The following is a 19,865-nucleotide window of genomic DNA, read 5'->3' as shown; positions in this document are numbered from 1 at the left end:
TCTTGTGTTTTAGTTTGTAGAAGTGACGATATCGGGTTGACAGAGGGGAACTGAACAGAAACAAGGCTTATTGTTAAGAGAATAACAGGCTTCACAAAATGTACATAATGAGACGATAGACTTCTAGTTAAAGGATTATGATGTTTTTTGTTTGATTTTTAACAAGCTGTCAACAATTTGAAATTGCTCTCTCCAAATCTCTGGAAACAAAAAAACAAATTCTGCCCCACAGGACGGGAGTTGCAGGTCTACTGCTGTCGTGTTATTTTGTGACATAAATATCAACTAGCCTTTCTAAAAATATTTATTTTGGGGGCTTTTGCCTGTATTTGAGATGACAGTGGGTACACTTGTACAACGGGAGAGAGATTGTGGAATGACATGAGCTGCAGGTCGGACTTGAACCCTGGATGTCCATTAAGAGGATTAAAGCTTCCTTAAGGGACAGGGACTAACCGCTTGGCCATCAGTACCCCTAAACTATCCTAAAACTTTGCACATTAATGCAAACAGACTTACCTAAAAGCATTGGTAGACCAACTTCTGCTCTGCTCTGCATGGTTTGTACGTCAAAGAAAGGAAATCACTTGAAATAAAAAAAAATTTAAGCAAGTCTTTTTCTAAAGCTTATAGACCCGTCTGAGCCTCTTAACATCAAAAAAGTGCACTTTTAGTGAACGTATTTAGATGGTGTGCATGATGAAGAGTATAATGAGGTAAATACAGGCTGTTTTACAGATGCTGAACGAGGCGATCGACTGGAGAAATCATACATATTTTTAGAATCTATTAGTCTCTGAGACCTCAAAGTATGTAAAAAAAACACTTGATTTACCATTTAAAGGTATTGATAAATGAAAATTGGTATATAAAGGTAGCAAAAATAAGTTCTTCTTGTGTCAATATTGTTTTTATGAGGGGATCTCCATGGACATATTTCTGCCTGACGCTTCAAGAGAAGAAACCTGAAGAGATATCCTGCAGCAGAACTCAAAAAACTGAAAACATCTATCTTTAAAAGTTTTGCATTAGTGTTTAGTTTGAATGACTTAAAGACTTCCTGCTGTGCGTAGATCCATCTTTTCTAATACCTGACATGAAATTCCTGATAGTATACGATGCAGACATAAAGTCATTCTTCTTTTCCCCGTTATCATTTTTCCCCGCTCTCGTTTGTGTGTAAATGGCCTGACAAACTTGGCTCTGCTTCAAACAGCGTGCTCTTCCAGCAGCTGCCTGGCAGTTTGATAAATTGCCGCAATTCCCCCCTCGTGGTTTCTGCAGTAGCAGAAAAGGCAGAAATGACAGGAATCCTTGTCCTCCTCGATCCTTTCTCTCAGGCATGACTAAGCGAGGCCACTGCCGGTCCTGAGCCGTTTCATTCTGCAGCCGATGCTTCAAACTGCTCCTCAGGAGGAAGTTTAACTCTCCCCGCTGCAATTAAACCTCTTAATGTGCTGATCTGCTGATGAAGCCCTCTGTGCCTCCAGTTTTGCACTGATGAGCACATTTTCTGCATTACACCCAGAGAGGCGATGTTCTCTCTGTTTGGACTGTGTGGATGTGGTGATTCATCATGTGCCATCTGCTGGTGTTGTAACAGTAAACAGAACACCTGTCACTTTGAGTATAGATCCAGGGTTGTAGTTAAAACAGAGTTAAGGATTTCTGTCCAGCTCTGATGTTATTAACCTCTGTCTTTAATGTGATAAATGCTTAAATAGTGTTTGTGTTTCTTCCTCTGTCACCACTCCATCAGTAAATGTTTGCACCGTTGATACCTTCATACCAGTCTCCCCAAAAAAGTTTGTTAAAGGAGATCTAATATTCTGATCCATATTTAAAAACATACTATGTTACAGTATGATGTTGGATGTCCATACTCAACCTCGGCAACATTTTTTAAACACAAGAGACACAGCTGTGGGTTTAATCCCCGGACTTGGTTTCCTGCTGCTCTGAACGAGACGGCACGAGAACTTCCCGAGGCTTGTCCAGAACCTGACGTCTTAGAGCAAAGCATGGAGCACAGTTATAGGACATGCCCACCAGGAAGTTCTTTTAAGGACAAGGAAAAGAAGAGTTTCAGGCTGACACCAGTGTCAGATAAATAAGGAGTTTTTTGAGCTACACATCTTGCAGCGCTACTCCAAAGGTGTCCCAGACTGACATCATTAGAGGTGAAAGTGAGTAGAAGAGATCTCCTTTGAGTGTAAAAATAATGCACTCTTAAAAATAAGCAGTGACCAACATCACGTTTCTCTCCACATACGACTTTTGTTTTGCTTGTTTTCTTTTTTTATGTGTTCTCTATAGTTACTTTTTATGTAACTTGCTTTTATGGCAACTTACTAGAACTACAACTCAAGGCGTTTTTTACAGTGCAGGTCAGACTTTCTACTTCACACCTCATTCACACACTGATGGAGGCGGCTGATATTTAAAGTGCTATGCAAAGACGGTATTAACTAATCAAACCCATTTACAGTATACTCCGCAGTGAGAGCAATTTGGGGTTCTGTGTCTTGTCCAAGGATGCCTTGACATGTGAATGTTGGAGCTGGGGATTGAACCCCCGACATTCTGATTGAGAAGTGACCTACTCTGAGCCACAGCTGCCCTAAAGTCCCGCCCTAAGAGACTTTCCAGAGCTTTGGTGGTAGAGAACAGAGAACTCTGGATTACCTTTGTCTTTAACCTGGACTCTGTAAAGGCTAACAAGTGCAGATCTCAGAGACCTCCTCAGACAGTAAAGGGTTTTAAGAGAGGTAGATCTGTTGGAATAGCGTCGGTAGTGTGAATATTGCAGTTCAGGTGAGCTTATGAGAAAAAGCGTCATTGACTCGTGAATCCAGTTGAATAATTGCAACGTGCTGCCGGGGAGAGGATGAAAGCTCCTCCAGACTTGATTAGAAGCTGGGATTGATAACTACCCATGATCCTCCACTCCGCCTTCCATCCCCCCCACTCACAGCGAGCCTCGCCGCTCTCGACGGAGCGGGGATACCCGACGTGTAATTGGCTGAGCTTTGATGTGACGCTCCTCCGCTAAGCCTCTCAATTCAGCACTTAGCACTTAACAATACTCGCCTCCTTCATCTGCAAAGCCAATTAAATTGTGGCGTGGAGCTGAATTTCAAAGGCCGGCTGCAGAGTGAGGGGGTCGTTCTTTTATTTTTCTGATGTTTCATGTGCTTTGTTTTTGAAGGTTTTTTTTGTGTCGTCTTAAGAAGGGGACAAAACTGTGAGGTTTCTCACCATGGCAGAAGATCAGTGTCTCTGTAAAGTACATTTTTTTGACCAAAGCTCAGCAGACAGCAGGTCCAGGCTCATCATCGCTGTGGTTATTTATTGTATCAGATGGCAGACAGTCGCTGAGAGTCATTCATGCAGCCCTGAGATGTACTATTTAGCTTGTGGAACATTTTCTGACTCATTCCTGGCTTCCTCCTTCAAATTATGACTCAGAGGCACGGGGTGAACAAAGGCTTCAGACTGCAGAGCTTTCTTCTGTGTGTGTGTGTGTGTGTGTGTGTGTGTGTGTGTGCGTGCGTGCGTGCGTGCGTGCGTGCGTGCGTGCGTGCGTGTGTGTGTGTCTCAAATGTGCTGCTTGTGTGTGTGTGTGTGCAGGAGTGAGTCAGGCTGTTTGTGTTGTTTTCATAAAATAAAAGGCTCTGAAACTCAAATAAAATGCTGGTGAATAAATCTAGTTTATGGGCGCATATCTGCAAAAAATTAAATTGCACATGTCTTCCGATATTATCAGCTGGTCGGTTCTGGCTTTCAGATGCATTTCTAAAGTCGAGGATTTCATAAATGTGGCTTCTCCGAGAAATTGCTATACGTCAGGTTAATCAGTGATTCCTTAATGTGAACATCTGGATGTAAAATTCATGAAGTCTATGTTTGTTTATGGATTCAAGACACTTCATGCATTTATCTCTTTGTGTGAGGGGCCACTCTTTCCTTCTCCATTGCTGGTGTCAGACTCAAGTAATGCTCCAGTATCTTCCTTTTACCCCCCCATGGAGCTGTCATATGGGGCCCTCTTTGGGAGGTTTCCGAGTGTCATTACAAAATTTGCACCTTTTAAGACACTGCTGTGGTTGAAAGTTTGTCATCCCTCAGGGGCCCCTTACTGGTCTGGGGCCCCAGTTGCCTGTTTTTCCTGTTGACAAGTGTTGTGGATTTTTCTGTTGGCAATGAAAGATCTCAAGTCAAAGTCTTTTGTCTTTGTGTATTTTATTGCATATAGTAAAGAGTTCTTTTGTCAAAGGGGTAATCAGCGACAAAAGTAACATCAGTCACAAGTGCATCAAAGATTCCCGGGGCAGTCCAGGTTGGAGAGCATATTTATACTTTCACAGGGTGTCGGTCTATTACATATACATGAGTGTGTAGGTATATTACATATACATGAGTTTGTAGGTATATTACATATACATGAGTAATACATCATCATTGGTTTCAGCTTGCCCCAGTGACTACGCCTTCTGCTAGTTTGCCTGATGATTTATCTAACACCAACAGAAACTCCTTTGTCCGGAGGGCACTGATTTAGGATCATGCTGTACTCAGATACTGAGGAGAGTTCCTGTGGGAGATACAGACCAAGGCCATACAGAGAAACAGTTTTTAATTGCTAAATGACGCACGGACATCCTAATCTTTTAAGTTCAAACGAAGACGACAGACAGATAGTATTTTTCCACTACACAAGCAGCACTTCTGAATACTGAGGCTCTCACCTTGACAAAGGCTTTGAATAGAAATATGTGAATTATGCTGTAAATGGATTATTACTGATTGTAGGTTTATTCATTGTTCCCTTACTGCCCTTCAGTATTTTTGAATTCCTGATGGTTTTCTGTTTTGACTTGCTTTGTGTATCTTAAAACCCACAGGGCCCAGAAGTATGACTGATATTGTCCATGTCCATCTAAAGCATGTATGCTCCATTAAATGTCATTTAAAATCTCTGTGAATCATTAAGAAAACTCCTTTGTCAGTTCTAGTGACTGTAGCCATTCTGACTTGTTAAAGCAGAAGAAGCTCTTTACGTAATGGATGATTTAAACGACGGCTGCACACCATTTATGTGCTCCAGGCTATCACTCAGGTTTACATATCATTAATGAGAGTTTAACACCTGAGCTTTTCCCTGCTGTGACAGGTCTGAAAGTCTGCGCTGACACACACAAATAAGAGAAGCTTTAACATGAGAGCTGTGCTTTTTATCCAGACTGGAGGCAAAAATGTAAATGATTTTTTTGCGTTTGTTTTCACAGACCTTCATCCCTCATTTATAGACAGAATCAGAAAATCAGAGAGACTTTATTGATCCCCAGGGGGAACTTGGTCGTTACAGTTGCTCTTATACACAACAAAGCAGGAAACATAGACAGAGATGGGAGTTAAAGGAGACATTTCAAAAATGAAAGCAAAAAGTACAAAATCGCAGTATTTAACCAAGTTTTGCAAATTTTGTCCAATGAATAATTTATATTATACCCAGTTAAGTATAAGGATTTGCACACTTGGGTTATTCACCTGACTGTTGACCCTTGTACTCCAAAAATGCAACTCCAAGCAGGAGTACCTGTCTTACTTTTTGGACAAAATATCTCACTTGTTTAGAGCCACATTCACCTGATACGTCCAGATTAGCATCTCATTTCAAGATATGAAACACAAGATGAAACCTTCAATTCTGGAAATAATTAAAATTGTCTGCTTCAGAAATGAGATGTCTTTATCCAAATAACTCTCATTTCAAGACACTCCACAGGTAAAATGTTCTTCCCCGATTGGCAGCCTTTATTTACTCATAGTTTTACAAGCAATGCAGTCTTTATGTTCTGCTTTTAGTATCTCGAAATACCATTTTTATTTGTAATCATCAGGTAAATGAGTCTTACAATAGGTGTAATAATGTTTTTTACTTAAAATCAGACAAATACTCTTGCTAAGATTGTTGTTTCTGCAGAGAAGCATTGGCCAAAATCAAAAAGTTAAAGCAAATATTCAAAATCTTTGTTTATAATTAAGGACACCGGTCATGAAAATATTCCATATGTTTTGGGTAAGATTCAAATAAATTTTGCTCCATTTTATAAACTAATCTTTTTTTAGGAAATGAAAGGTTGTTCTTGGTTCAACTTTAGGTCTGAGTATCTCAAAAACTAAAGCTTTAAAGGGTGGTTGTTAATCCATAAGAGTGCAATAATAATTTAATTCCAGCGTAGTACACAAAGATTTCATTAAACATTGAAACTGAGTGGAAGCCTTTGCGTCTTGTAATGTCACAGTTCTGACATTTCCGTCGATGTGTGAGTGTGTGTGGCCCTGCGCTGCTCTGTCTCTGGAAGTGAAACAGAGTCCAAACAGCCCCACCACCTCCACCTCCATCCCTGCACTGTGTCTGTGTGTGTATGAAGAAGAATGGCAGGGGATGCATGTCCTGCGGCAACCCCGGTGCTTTGTGATCTGTTTACGAGTCTACTTTGCCCCCCCCCCCCCCCTCCCTCGCTTGCCCCCGTCACCCCGCCTGCACCGAATTTGTTGTGACGAGCTCGAGCAACTGTTAGAAACCAGATTAGCACCGACACACAGGATGTGACAGAGTTCAGAGTCAGTCAGCTTACTTGTCGGCCATGTTTACAGTGAGACCTCGATTGTCAGTTCTTAAAAGACATCAACAAGGAGCTCAAAGCCAATAAAAGCTCTTCAAAAATAAAAAGTCAGAGACAAACAGCAGCAGTTCAGATGACGTCAGCTCTTCCCTGATGTAACCTTGATTCAGCCCAGGCCTGGCAAATGGATCGTGACTCACTCGAGCTGCTGCCTTGGCAGGTGGAGTCTGGGCTGAGTTTTTTTTTTCTTTGAGCTCTGCGAGCTGCAGAGGTGAGAAAAGTTCAGCAACTGAAGCGAGGAAGGACCGGAGGCTTTGCTGAGCAACACTTCATGCTGGAGCTTGTCTGAGACACAGACTGAGACACCTGAGAGAGTGTCCAGAAACACACGGGATGGAAACATCACCTCAGTGGAGTCATCACAGTTTAAACTGTAGCATGTCTGTCCCAGGTTACAAAGTCCTGCTCTGCACTCCTTTTAATAGTATTGTTAAAACATTTCTCTGGAAAGTAAGAAAGAAAAGACAAGCTATTACTGATGATTTTCTAAAGCTTTGATAAATATATCGAGGACATTTTGAAGTTTTTTGTTTTTTTAGATATATATATGGGAGTAAATGAAGTGAAATTTAGGCCTCCAAATGGAGTTGTATCCTAAGTTATATTGACATCAAGAATCCATTCTGACCAGTTTTAATTCACAAAGAGAAACGATGAAGCAGAATCTACAAGCTTCTTTTTATTCATATGCAGAAAATCTTCATTCTTCTCTAAAAAACCACCTGTGTGGTTTTACAATTTCATGTTTCAAATTTCTATTGATTTGCACCCAATTACTCTGAAGAAGTTAGTTGAACATCTCGAAGTCGAGGCCTGAAGTACGTCGACGGTGGAGGCTGTAGTCTAGCGGGCAGCCTGTGGTCGGATCCGACTCTGGCTCCATCCACTGTCCTCTCTCTAAATAAAGGCAAAGAAATCCTAAAAATGAAATAATAAATCTTTATCATCAGAAAATTATGAAACGATTATTATCATTACATTTCCAACACTTCTGCAAGGGCCAAGAAGAATGAAGAGGAATGTGTTCAACAAACACAAATATCTTTAAATAATCAGCCTTGAAGCTGAGCTGTGATTGATTGATTGATTGATTGATTGATTGATTGATTGATTGATTGATTGATTGGTCAGCTGATTGTCTCAAGATTATTTCATCCTCTCGTGAAGATACAAAGTAGTCAAAGTTTAAAGTCCTCTTTTTTTCTAAGCCCAATTCACACCTCAATGACTTCTACATTGATGTCATTTTTTAAAGCGGCAGAACCGTATTTAAGATCAAGTTATCAGACTGAGTCAGATGTTTACATGTGTGAGGCCGACCTCATCCCTCAAGTGGGTGGTTTTCCAAGTTGGATCAATCTCAACCTCTGCAGTGTTCAGTTTTATGGACTACTTTGTGCAAAACCCTCAACACAGCAGAAATTAAGGTAACATCCAGGGTGCAGCGGTCCTGATTCACTTCCACCTTATTAACACTTTGCCACTGGCTGACAGGACGTTCATTTCAAAATGTTTCACTCAGAACGATGATGGAAATATCTCTACAGACAAACTGAAAACCCATAAAACCAGCAGAAGACTGTCCAAATCCACTGCGGTAACACGATGGATGTCTGCAGCACCACAAACCCTGTTGGTGTTGAAGCTTATAAATAGTTTACTCTTCACTGCAAGATGATATTTTAACACTTGAATCCTCTAAACTCTCAGTCCACATCCTGATTGGCCGATGATCCCGATCAGGCTGAGATGTTGAGAGATGACTCTGTGTGATGCAGCGTGTGTGTGATGCAGCATGTGTGTGTCACAGAGATATTGAGTGCATGTAGGCTGTGAGTCGATGCTTTACATTCGAACTTATTGAGCAGCGAACGGGCCGTGTTCAGGAAAGTGGGACGCGAGCTGGACCTCAGTGTGGACAGAGGTCACAGAGAGCGTTTCCACGTGGTCGAACACTTTACCTCTCACATGTGGAACAACGCACGCTTATCGGATGTTGGAAGATAAATCACCTGATATCTCATCAAATCTTAGAGTGTTTCTACTTCTTCTTCTGTGTCTTCTTGTTTATCTGTGAGATCTCAAAAGAGTCATTACTTTTGAGGGTGGGGGCGGCTTTGCTTAATTTAGCACTTGTTGTTTCCTCTCTGTTGAGGAAGTTGCCTGCAGCATTTCGCCCCTCAGTGTGAGGCTGAATGATCACATCTTGTGTCCCAGAGTGATTGTTCAAAGCTAATAAGGGTTGAGGTCCTGCCTTAGTCTGAGTTTGTCCCTGATGAAAGCCTGAAGGGGGGATGGGGATGGGGGGGGGGGGGTGTGTGTGTTCATTCGGCCCCTGTGTGTGGTCATGTTTGTCCCCTCCCAGCTCGGGCAGATTAGCCGTACAGCTAAAGCTTAGCCCTGCAGAAAGTCCAAAGTCTGCGACTGACACATTAAGCTTTTGTGAAAGAAATAATTCAGACTGTGTCCATAAAGAAAACTGTTGCTGAAATCCCCCTCCCGCCAGCTCTGATTCATCACACATAATCATCCACTGCCTGTCCCAGAAGCGCTCTCATTTTCCATTACGAGGCTGACATGCACATATATGACATGTCTATATATATATCACTTTCCATGACATGCTGGAATTTTCTTTCATAATGTAAATGAAAAGGGGCAGGAGTAATGACAGATGAGACATAAACCCAGTCTGCTCTTAAACGTGAAGCGTTTACGTTTTATTTCTGTCGTCTGGTCAGTCTGCACCGCCATGAATCCATTGAAGGATTAGGCGGTTAAAAATAGCCTCTCACCATAAGGGACTCTGAACCATAAACAAACAAATGGCATTTTGTCCTCGGCTCTGTCTGCCAGCGATTCGGGGAGTAATTTGTGGCGTTGACCTCGGTCAGGAAGCAGCGGCGGGATAAAGAGGAGCCCATTTAGCTGCGTTTAGAGCTGCATGGCTTCTGGAATCGGCCCTTTCTCAGGCCGCCGTGTGGGCAGCTGCACGGCCACGGGCGAGCTGAAACGTTCAGAAGCTTGAGTGGAGATGTGCATCAATCATGCCTTCCAAGAACTGTGTCTGTCTTCAACTGACTGAATGTCCCCGCACTCGCGCAGGCCGTCATCCAGCGAGTCATTTCAGCCAACGTTATGTGTCCTACGCATTTAGCTTCAGCTGACGTCTGCGCTTCTCCTCCAGAGGTTTTTTTAGAGTTAATCTGAGAGGACTGCCGGACTCTGGACAGGACGGCCGGACTCTTAACAGGCAGTGAAAGGTCCGCTCTGCACTTGACCTCAGGCAGAGGAGGATGACCTGTGAGACACAGCGCAGGGCAGCAGTGACCCGGTGTTGAAAGGTTTTTAAGTAAAGTCTTGCAGGTTGTTCTGCGGCACACAGAGTGATTTGTTTTTGGCTGTAGCAGCTGTTGGACTGAATTAGGAACCTCAACTACAGATTATTTGACTTAATTGATCCAATTGTTTTAATGAATTGATTAATGACTTTGCTTCAGTTAACCAAGTGGCTCAGACATCTAATAACTACAGCAGCAGCAGCTTGTTGAACTTACAAACTCAGAGTTAAAAACAAACAATACAGAGCGCAAAACCTTTTGATAAATTGATATGTTTGACACCACATCTTTTAAAAAGATAAAATATCTGTTTTATTTAAAGAACTATAGTATCAAAAGTTCCAAAGCTTTAAAAAAAACTACAGCTCTGTAGTTGTATTTTTCAACAAAAGTTATCGCAATGAAAAAAAGAGAGGGCACCGTCTAAACCGCACAACACTTCAGTATCGAAATGTTGCCTGAGTATTTGTACAATAAAGACAGTTTTCGATTGATGAAAATGTGTGAGAGTGAGTAAAATGAACACATGCTAAAGTGAGAAAGCAGTGCTTGTTTGCATAAAATAGTTCTTCTTATCTATATGTCTTTATTGCTAAAAGCTCATAATGCAGTAATGGTAAAAATTGCAGTTTATTGTGCGGCTCTTTTGCAGTTGCATTCATGCAATGTTTGCAGAATAGGAAAAAAAAGAGAGGGAAACTCCCTTTTTTAAATTCTCACTTCTTCTGAAGTCTGTTTTATTTAGTTAGACTGATCTCAATCAGCCGTTTCACCTCAGAAGTTCTAAGACAAATTGTCATTTGAATTGGCTTGTTTGTTTTTCATGTAAATTTACACCTTACTGACCCCATGTGTGTTTACACTTTTAAAGTACTTGTTTCAAATTGGTGATAAGCTAGCTGTCTGCCAATCCACTGGGTTGCTCATTTTATCATCATGAGCAACCCTATTTACATCACTCAGAGTAAATTGGTTCAATATTAAAGGTCACATATTATGCAAAATACCAGCCGTTTGGAGATTTCCCCTTCATGACATCACAAAGGGCAGTAGCCCCTCCCCCAGGTGGGTGACACTCCCACAGCTAGGTGTTTGTTCTGCCCTTTGAGTCTGCCTTCTCACCGTAAACAATGGGACATGAAAGCACCGAGCCAGCTTAAATAAAAAAATCCAAACCGCTGTCTGACCTTGAAATTGTATTAGTTCCAAATTCGCCCCACTTATACATTTGCATATGAGTAACTTTAATTTCCCTTCAAATCAACACATGGATAAAAGAGAGCGTGAGAATTTCCCTCAGTCACTCTTCTCTTCTTCTCATGTTCACTCTGAGAGGGACATTTTATTCCAGCACTTCATGTGGAGATAGTCTCCCTTTTATGACAGGTATGTGTGTATTTAAATGAACATTCACATCAGTCAGCCTCGCTTCTCTCGGCCGTAAAGAAACCAACAAAGAGGCTGCTCTGCTCGCTCCAGCTGCAGAGATGATGAGTGTGTGAAGTGGTTGACCTGAACGACTGTCTTAAATTAAAGGTTTCTTTTTGAAGTGTGAGGAAAATAAATCAGATCAGGAAAAGATCAATACGTGAAAACAAGCGGTGCAGCCTGGACCTGCTGTTGTGTCGCCTATAGATGTTCTGCTCTCTGCTGATTATTGGATTCATCATTTCCAGCAGTGATGGAAAAATCGATCGCACTCAGAAAAAAAACGTCGTCCACAGTATGTATGCTCCATTACAGTGTCTGTGGGTTCTGCAGGAGTGACTCGTCCAAAAACACACACACACACACACACACTCACCCACTTCTGCTTTTACACTCGCTGATCCTTCTCCTTTCTACAATGCAGTGTTTTAATCAGGAAGAAATCAATATGCCCAGCGATAAATATTGATCTCTGCAGAGTTGAGACTGTAACCGAGTTATTTGAGCAGAGGTCTGCACATTCAGAGCCACACACACACACAAACACACACACAGACACACACACACAGATAAAGGATTAGAGGGACAGCTTTATGAAAGGTGTTCACGCTCTTTGTCTGTAAATGAGTGAACAACTCAAATATATATATCCAGAGTGTTTGAATGAATCTCAGGGAATCAATTACTTTAAGACTTTAAAAGTGATTCCAAACCACGTCTGCATTTATTTTCATGAAGTGTGGAGTTTAATCAAACCAGATGTTGCATCTATTTAACTTGAATGTGAAGCCATGTGCACCTAAATCATCATATTTTGAGGTTAAGAGCTGCAGACCAAGCTTCTGTATGTGAGGAGTTGGAGGTGGGAATGACTGAGTTGGCTCCAGAGTGTACAGTTCATATTACATGATAGTAGAGCTGTGTTTCATAGATTGCTCTGTGCGGCTGCAGGACACAGCTATCCAATCCATGTGTGAAGAAGAGACCAGAAGCTGGATCCAAACAGTCATTAGTCAGGTTCTGATGTGTGTTTCCATGTCTGCTTCTGACAGAACAGATGTTGATGCAAGAAATTATGAATCTTAAATCTAAATACAACCAGGCGGACTTCATCATGTATTTCACTGGACATTCAGGCTCTGAGATTTTTTTTTTTTTTTTTTGCATAGATCAAAGACAAAACGACGCCGGAAACATTTGACTCACTGTTCACTTGCGATTCAGAATATTTCCACTGTGACTAGTGCGTGCGGAGGGGTCCGATCAATAAGCACTTCCTGCTTTCTCTTCTCAGGTTGACTCATCAACACTTCAGCCCAAAAGCCACCAAACCACACTGTGTGTCACGTCATGAGCACATTTTGAAACCGTAACCTTTCAATTGTGTGCCCTCGCATTCGGAGTGAGGCGGTCAGAGCTCGCGTGCTGACGTACTCTCACTGCTCAGACTGACCTGCTATCGTCTGCTCTGATGATTTACACTACATGTATGATTGTTGAATGATTTAGGAGATATTCCCGTGCAGAGATTTGACTCTACAGCTGCATGTTGAAACAATACAATGATGGATATTTGACTCCTTTATGTCGTATGGTTTTGTGATTTATCAGGCTAAAAGAACATGAACACTGCGTGAAAATCAGTGAGATCAGCTGAGTCATGGTTGCAATCGTACAAAACCTGCAACAGTCTTCACATGATCCAAACGAGCGCGTTTCAGCAGAAGGTGCGAAATGAACACAAGCGGTTTCAGAAACCACAGACAGATAACAGGGAGAGATTCTGTGTTTGAGTGCACACTAAAGGGTCACTGATGGTGCGGTTTATTTCACAGCTCATCAACAATCAATACTGTGACACCAACAGAACAATGTGTTCCTTTATAGGTGAGAGAGGTCCAACCCACAACCTCCTCTGTACCTCTGAAAATGTCACATGTAAATTCAATACTTTCACATGGGAAACCTGTGAAAAAAAGGGTTATTTTAAACCTGAACAGGATCATTATTATTTTATAGATTTGTTTATTTGACATGGACATTCACTCACATTGGTGCTTATTGGTGGTAATTGGGCGACTAATTGTTTCATCACATATAAATGGAACATTTCTCATTGTATTTGTGGGTTTCTACGGAAGCCTGTAGGAGACTTTCTTTTCCTGTGACAAGAAAAAAACATTTGAGTTGCCTCCCCTCATTTATCTTGTTCTTTCAGGATAGCAGCGCAAGTATTTCCTATGATGAAGAGATCATTTCAGCTGTTTTCTTGAGGAATTAATGGGTTGTCACGGGGGAGAGCAGAGTTGTTATCTCGAGACAAACAAGTTGAGAACTCAAGAAGACAGCAGGAGAAAGACTTGTGATCACAGGAGAATGGAGCAAAATGAAACATTTGGTTGTCTGTCCTCTGAGGGCTTCTGTAGGTTTTTAATATTTGAGTAAACACAGGTTCAAATCCGACATGTGTTTACTCCTTTCCTTGTGTGTCAATTACTATGGATAAAACTTATTGTTCATAAAATCAAAATGGAGCCGTCCCGTACAGCGTGTGCCCATAATGACAATAACTAAACAGACCTATTTAGTTTTTTGTACCAGGCCGTAAACATGTTAATTTCTGCTGTAAAACGGCTTTTTTTGGCTGTTGTGTGTATGTGACTTCCTGTGTTCCCTGAGCCAGCCTCTAGTGGACACTTGACAAACTGCAAGATTTTTTTGCACTTCCGCATTGGCTTTATTTTTCAAGACCAAGGCTGTGTCCGAAATCACTCACTTATTCCCTTCTCCATATTCACTATATAGTGAGTTTAATGCAGTGGACTATATTGTGCACTCACTCAACAAAATAAAAAAAACATTTCGGACACTACTCGCTCACTCACCGGCCGCTGACAGTGACGTCATTGTTGTCGCGCAACTGAAACGTGCAGCTTAACAACAGCCGAGGATCAATAACAACGATAAATTTGAATTTGAAGCATGAAGCATGAATTTCAGTGATAACTCATATTATACTGAGTGTATTTTCATGAAACATTTACAAATAATAAATACTTATAAAATATTGAATTTTACATAATGAGACATATTTTCAGACCAAAACTAAATTATTTATGATCACAGACTCTGGTTTCTCGTCTGTCATCATCATTAGGACAAACTAACGTCACTAAAGTTGATGATCTTTTAATCTTTATTAAAACTGATCATAGATTTCAGTAAAACACTCTGAATATGAACTTTATTGAGTTTCTGTGTTCATGCTGCTCGCTCCTCTCGTCCGTCTGAGTCAAATGCCACTCTCCGCTCGTAAAAATCTTTTGAACCGCAATGCATGATGGTATATATCGCATAGTGACCATCGCTCATATACTACTTTTCAAAATGCATTGTGGGATACATTGAGTTGACTATATAGGGAATGACCATGCAAATGGCGTGTTCACTATATAGTGGATAGGGAGTGATTTCGGACACAGCCCAGATGTTGCCTCTTGTTCAATCCCTACTCTCTCTCTCTCTCTCTCTCTCTCTCTCTCTCCAATTGTTGACTTTATCCACTGTCCTATCTCTTAAATCACAAAAAGCCCCAAAATAAGCCTTAAAAAATATAATTGAAGATTAACTTAATTTGTCCTACAAGGTGAGACATTAATCGTGGGCTCTTCACCCACGCTGCAGCCAAAAAAAGACAACATTCAACATCTGGAAAAAAAAGATAGAAGATAAAGAAGGATTTATTTTACAATCACAAAATCATCATTGTTAGACGAAGCAGTTCAACGCTGCTCGCTGCCTTCAATGCGACATATTGCACAGCCTGACTTCAAATTTTCTCTCGTCTTAAATAGTGCAAAAGGGAGTTTTTTAAACAGGAATGTTCTGGAAATTCAACTTTGTACAGTGACCTGCTGACAGAAGATAAATAACATCAGGTTTTTAAAATAGCAGTGCAAAAACACAAAAGACGGTCCAGTGACCTTCCTGCCTTATTTGGTACTATTTAAAAGTTTCACAGACGCGGTGATAAATTCACTCAACAACGGAGAACTCTGAACCTCTGAGGGCAGCAGCTCATTCTCTGTATGCAGAACATGGGGACTGACAATCTGATTGGCTCGCCTTGCTGTCACTCAAATGTGGTCGACCTTGTTTCACATGTTGGATTTAAATTCATTAATGTCCATTAAGAAGAAGACATGTTTTTCACGCTGCTGAAGAGCTTCCTGTCAGTGTCATATTTAAAGAACACATGATGTGGCAATATGTGTTTGTATATACACTTCTCTCTGTGTGGAGGTAACACAGTCTAGTCAGCTTTCCTGTGTGTGTGTGTGTGTGTGTGTGTGTGTGTGTGTGTGTGTGTGTGTGTGTGTGTGTGTGTGTGTGTGTGTGTGTGTGTGTGTGTGTGTGTGTGTGTGTGTGTGTGTGTGTGTGTGTGTGTGTGTGTGTGTGTGTGTGTGTGTGTGTGCGTGTGTGTGTGCGTGTGTATGTGTGTAAGCGTGACTTCATGTCTTAAATTAGCTCCCTCACACTGTGGCTGCTGCTACAGAGGGTCCTCTAGCCCAGTGTGGCCGTTCTCTGGCCGCGTCTGTCAGTGAGCTTTCAGAATACGATCATGTGAATGTGTCGAAGCCCCTCACACTCGAGGAAACTGACAGTGACCGTTGATCAGCAACATCCAAACACATGGTTGTTGATGTTGTTTTTTTCATGTCTGATAACCTCGGAGCGCAGCGAGGGGAGAGTCAGCTAAACATGACAACATAGTTTGTAATAATCTTCAAAATGGAGATGCAGTGTTTCAAAATGAAGTTCCTACATGTTTAAAGTCTTTAGCAGCAGTTTGATTGGGTGAAACTATCCAGACTTGCCCCCCCCCTGAAAGTCGACCGTGCGATTCAGAAGTGGTATTTTTAGCTCTGTCATTGGACGCACAGCAGGCTGTAACTTTTCAAACCGAGTCCTAGGATAACCCTTCACTCTTAAAAAAGTTTTAGTAGGAGCCGAATCATCCCCAGAGGTGTCCTCCTCTCCAAAGTAATGACCAGCAGTAAAACACTGATTGAGGTCGTTTCATTTCATAAACTTGTGTTTTTTAGATGCATTTTGGTGGAAATGTAAGAGGTGAGGTGGAGCTGAGCTAGAGCGACCTTGTTGTTTCCTGTTAGGTTTCCTTCAGTGTTGACTTTGGTTTTGAACAGAAACAGGACAGGGTGATTAATTCTGCTGAAGCTAGCTTAATGAATTTTACACTCAGCGTTCAGGTTTTCTCTTGATGTGGGACATGGGGCGTCAGAAGGAGCTGCAAGGTCGTAGGCAGGGAATGGTTAAATTGTCGGCATTGGTTGATAACAGAGAAATGCATCTTGCAGGAAAAACCCACAGTATGCATGCCTGACGTCTGCTTTCACCTTTTTGATTGTTCTGAAAACAAGAACTGCTTGAAGCAATGCAGCACACATGTTGACGACGTGGGAACGCATCTTGTGACGTGTGAACAGCACACACACAGAACAGTGAAGAGAAAAAAAAAGAGCTCGTCGTGAAAAGTTTCATGCACGACGTCCGGCTCGGTCGATGGATCTTCAGACATGTTGGGTCTCTCTCTCTCTCTCTCTCTCTCTCTCTCTCTCTCTCTCTCTCTCTCTCTCTGTGTGTGCTTGTCAAGGGTCTATTACAATCAGTCACATCAGTCCGTGTTTCTTTCATGTTCTTCACAGGCCGGGCTCTGTGGCCCTTTCATCTCAGCTGGATATAAATAAATGCATATTTCAATATAAACCCCTGCTCTGCTTTTGTGCACTCATGAAGGTCATAGCAACAGAACGGGTGTTTGTATGTTTGCTTTTAACGTGCGATGTTGCACACACAACAGCAATGTGTGAAAAACTTTTTTTTTTTTTTTTTTTAACCATATCACCAGACTTGTACCCTGCAGCCCACTCAAACAGGCGTGCACACACACACACACACACACACAGTCTTTGCTTTGTGCACAAACACCCACACACACACATACGTGTGCACAGACGTGGCTTCTGAAGGTTTTGACGTGGGCGATGCCTCTGTGTCACCTCTTTCCTGTGGGGAGACTTTCCACTTGCTTTTTTTCCATGAGCGCTCTGAGGGTGAGTCGACGGTTGAATTATTGTCAAACTCGTGTGTGCGTTGAATTTATTGTTTGGAAAAAAAATAAAAAAAGGCTTCCACCTCCACTCTGCCCCCACACACACACACACACACACACACACACACACACACTCTCTTCTCTCCATCCGCTTCCACCAAGGTGCCATTAATAATGCAGCACATAATCCAGTCTTGGTCACATTCATGCTAGCAGCCTCTTTGGCCTGCCAATCATTGGCCTAATTAGCACCCCTGCTCCTTCTGCGGCTGCGGCTGGAAATCACCCAACATCATGTCCTAACCCTGATCCGTCATAGGCCGCTCTCTCACTCCTGGCCGTGGTGCTTTTCAGGGGTTTTTTCACCTCCATCATGAGGTGCTTTTCTGTACTCACAGATTGTAAACAGAACGTGTTTCCTTGTTGGTTCAGCTGAATGCACAGGAAGAGGTTCAGACAAACAGATAGTGGTGCAGGTGCAGGTGTCACTGTCAGAGTAAATATCCAGCATGAGGTAAGATATGCAATAAGCCCCCCCTCTCCTCTTTTATTTTCAATGTGTATATTTGTCTTTGGCCTTTTGTGCAGTAATATGAGGTGGTTGTATTTACATCTAAGGTTGACTTTCAAACCAAGTTTCCTCTGAGTCATGATGAGTCACTAAATAGTTGAGCAGCTTTTTCAAAACTGAAAATCCAATCTGAAATATTAGCTCTCGTTAGGGCTTTCTCCAAACATTCAAACACGGGCTCTAAAGAATGCCTTTTTTTTTCAAATCTTGTTTAATCGCTGAATTTCAATAGTTAAAGCAATGAATTGCATTTTAATTTGTGTACAGGCTTAAGCTAAGACTGCTTTACTTACTGCTTGAAATAGTTCAAGTAAGCAAAGTGTTTGATGTCCCGAGGGGGATATTACTTCTGACTGAGCTGTCATGGAGTTCTTCTGAAGTGAAAGTATCCTTTAGAGGGGCAGTGGTGTCTTTATTTTTTCATCACTGTAACTGGTGCTTACCTACAATCAAAAAAGATTGATTTGTTATTACAAAGTGCAGGTTTATATGTTTTTCTTCCTCCTGCACCTTTTCATTCTTTGTAAAGCCAAAAAAAAAAAAGTATTTCTCTACATTGTACGTAATAAAAGGAATGAAATGAAATATGAGGCAACACAAAACCATATGATACAATAAGATACGATGTGATACGATACTTTATCGGCTCCCATCAGGATCTTGTAATGCTGCACACATTTATCAGACTCCACAGAACTGTTAAGAAAAGAGTAAAGCGCCTACTGATGAAAACAACACATGACATAAATTTCACGTTACCCCCCGTCCTGTTCCACACACTACACAATCACGACTCATGAAGTGAAATATGTCAAATATATTTAATATAATATATAAAGTTTCTTGAGCCTTCCTCCGGCACAGTGGATGGATAACTTCAAACAGTGTCTAAAAACAACTTTACGTCTGCTGCTTGTTCTGACACAGGAAGGATGAGTTCAGGTTTTGCCTTCGTTTGCTGTCCTTGTTGATGTCGGTTGATTGGCTAGATTTGTACTTTGCAAGTTTACATTTGAAATGCTCCCTCTCTTGGTTTTCTTGTCTTGTTGTATGAGGTATACTTCTCACATTCTCTCCTGGACCTCAAACCTATCTCTGATATCTAGTTTAATACATAAATAAATTCATGTCTTAAATGTGCAACAGTTTTCTATAAATATCTGAGGTTGATGGCAGCTTTTAACAGTCACATAAGACAGGAACACACAAAGATAAGTCTTAATATCACTCCAAAGACCAAGACAGAGCTGAGAGGCAGCAGCTCAGCTGCAGACATCAGACAGGGCGAGCAGTCTATAGATAACCCCCGTGTTTCTATCACATGTGCAGCGTGTTACCATATAAGACAGCAATATGACTCACCCCGCTCACTGACCTACTATGTGGGAAGTCATGATTCATGCAAGCTGCATTTAAGCATGCAGAGACCAAAAATACTCTGGCATGCCATCACCTAAACACACACTCACACATACCTCGCTTGCTCAGTCATACTCGCCTCCCACAGACACAGATAGGCTCAGATGCTGTCGCTAACACACTCTGAAAGACGTTAGAAAGTTGTCAGAACAAAGACTGGAATAACAAGATGACTGGATCTGCACCTGATGCTCTTTTGAGGTAAAGCCAAAATACACAAGCAGCTTTGGGGGGCTCGTTTATTTTTTTTTCTCTCTGACCTTGAATAGATGGTTAAATGT

The 19,865-nt window shown here is 41.6% G+C and overlaps 1 protein-coding gene across 4 annotated transcripts in view; it reads left to right on the top strand.

The window, feature by feature from the left end:
* Positions 1-19,865, top strand: part of bach2b (BTB and CNC homology 1, basic leucine zipper transcription factor 2b) — a 103,314-nt gene that overhangs the window by 36,557 nt on the left and 46,892 nt on the right. The window contains exon 1 of one of the 4 annotated variants that reach the window (XM_065963448.1): positions 9,050-19,785. The exons of the other annotated variants lie outside the window; for them this stretch is intronic. The gene's annotated coding sequence lies outside the window, so the exon portion shown is untranslated. Of the gene's footprint in view, positions 1-9,049; positions 19,786-19,865 lie in introns of those variants that run through there. 4 annotated transcript variants of the gene reach the window in all.

The sequence above is a fragment of the Labrus bergylta genome, chromosome 15, assembly GCF_963930695.1.
Source record: "Labrus bergylta chromosome 15, fLabBer1.1, whole genome shotgun sequence".
Taxonomy (NCBI): Eukaryota; Metazoa; Chordata; class Actinopteri; order Labriformes; family Labridae; genus Labrus; species Labrus bergylta.
Note: the sequence above shows the minus strand (reverse complement) of the source record. Positions and strands in the feature narration are given on the sequence as shown.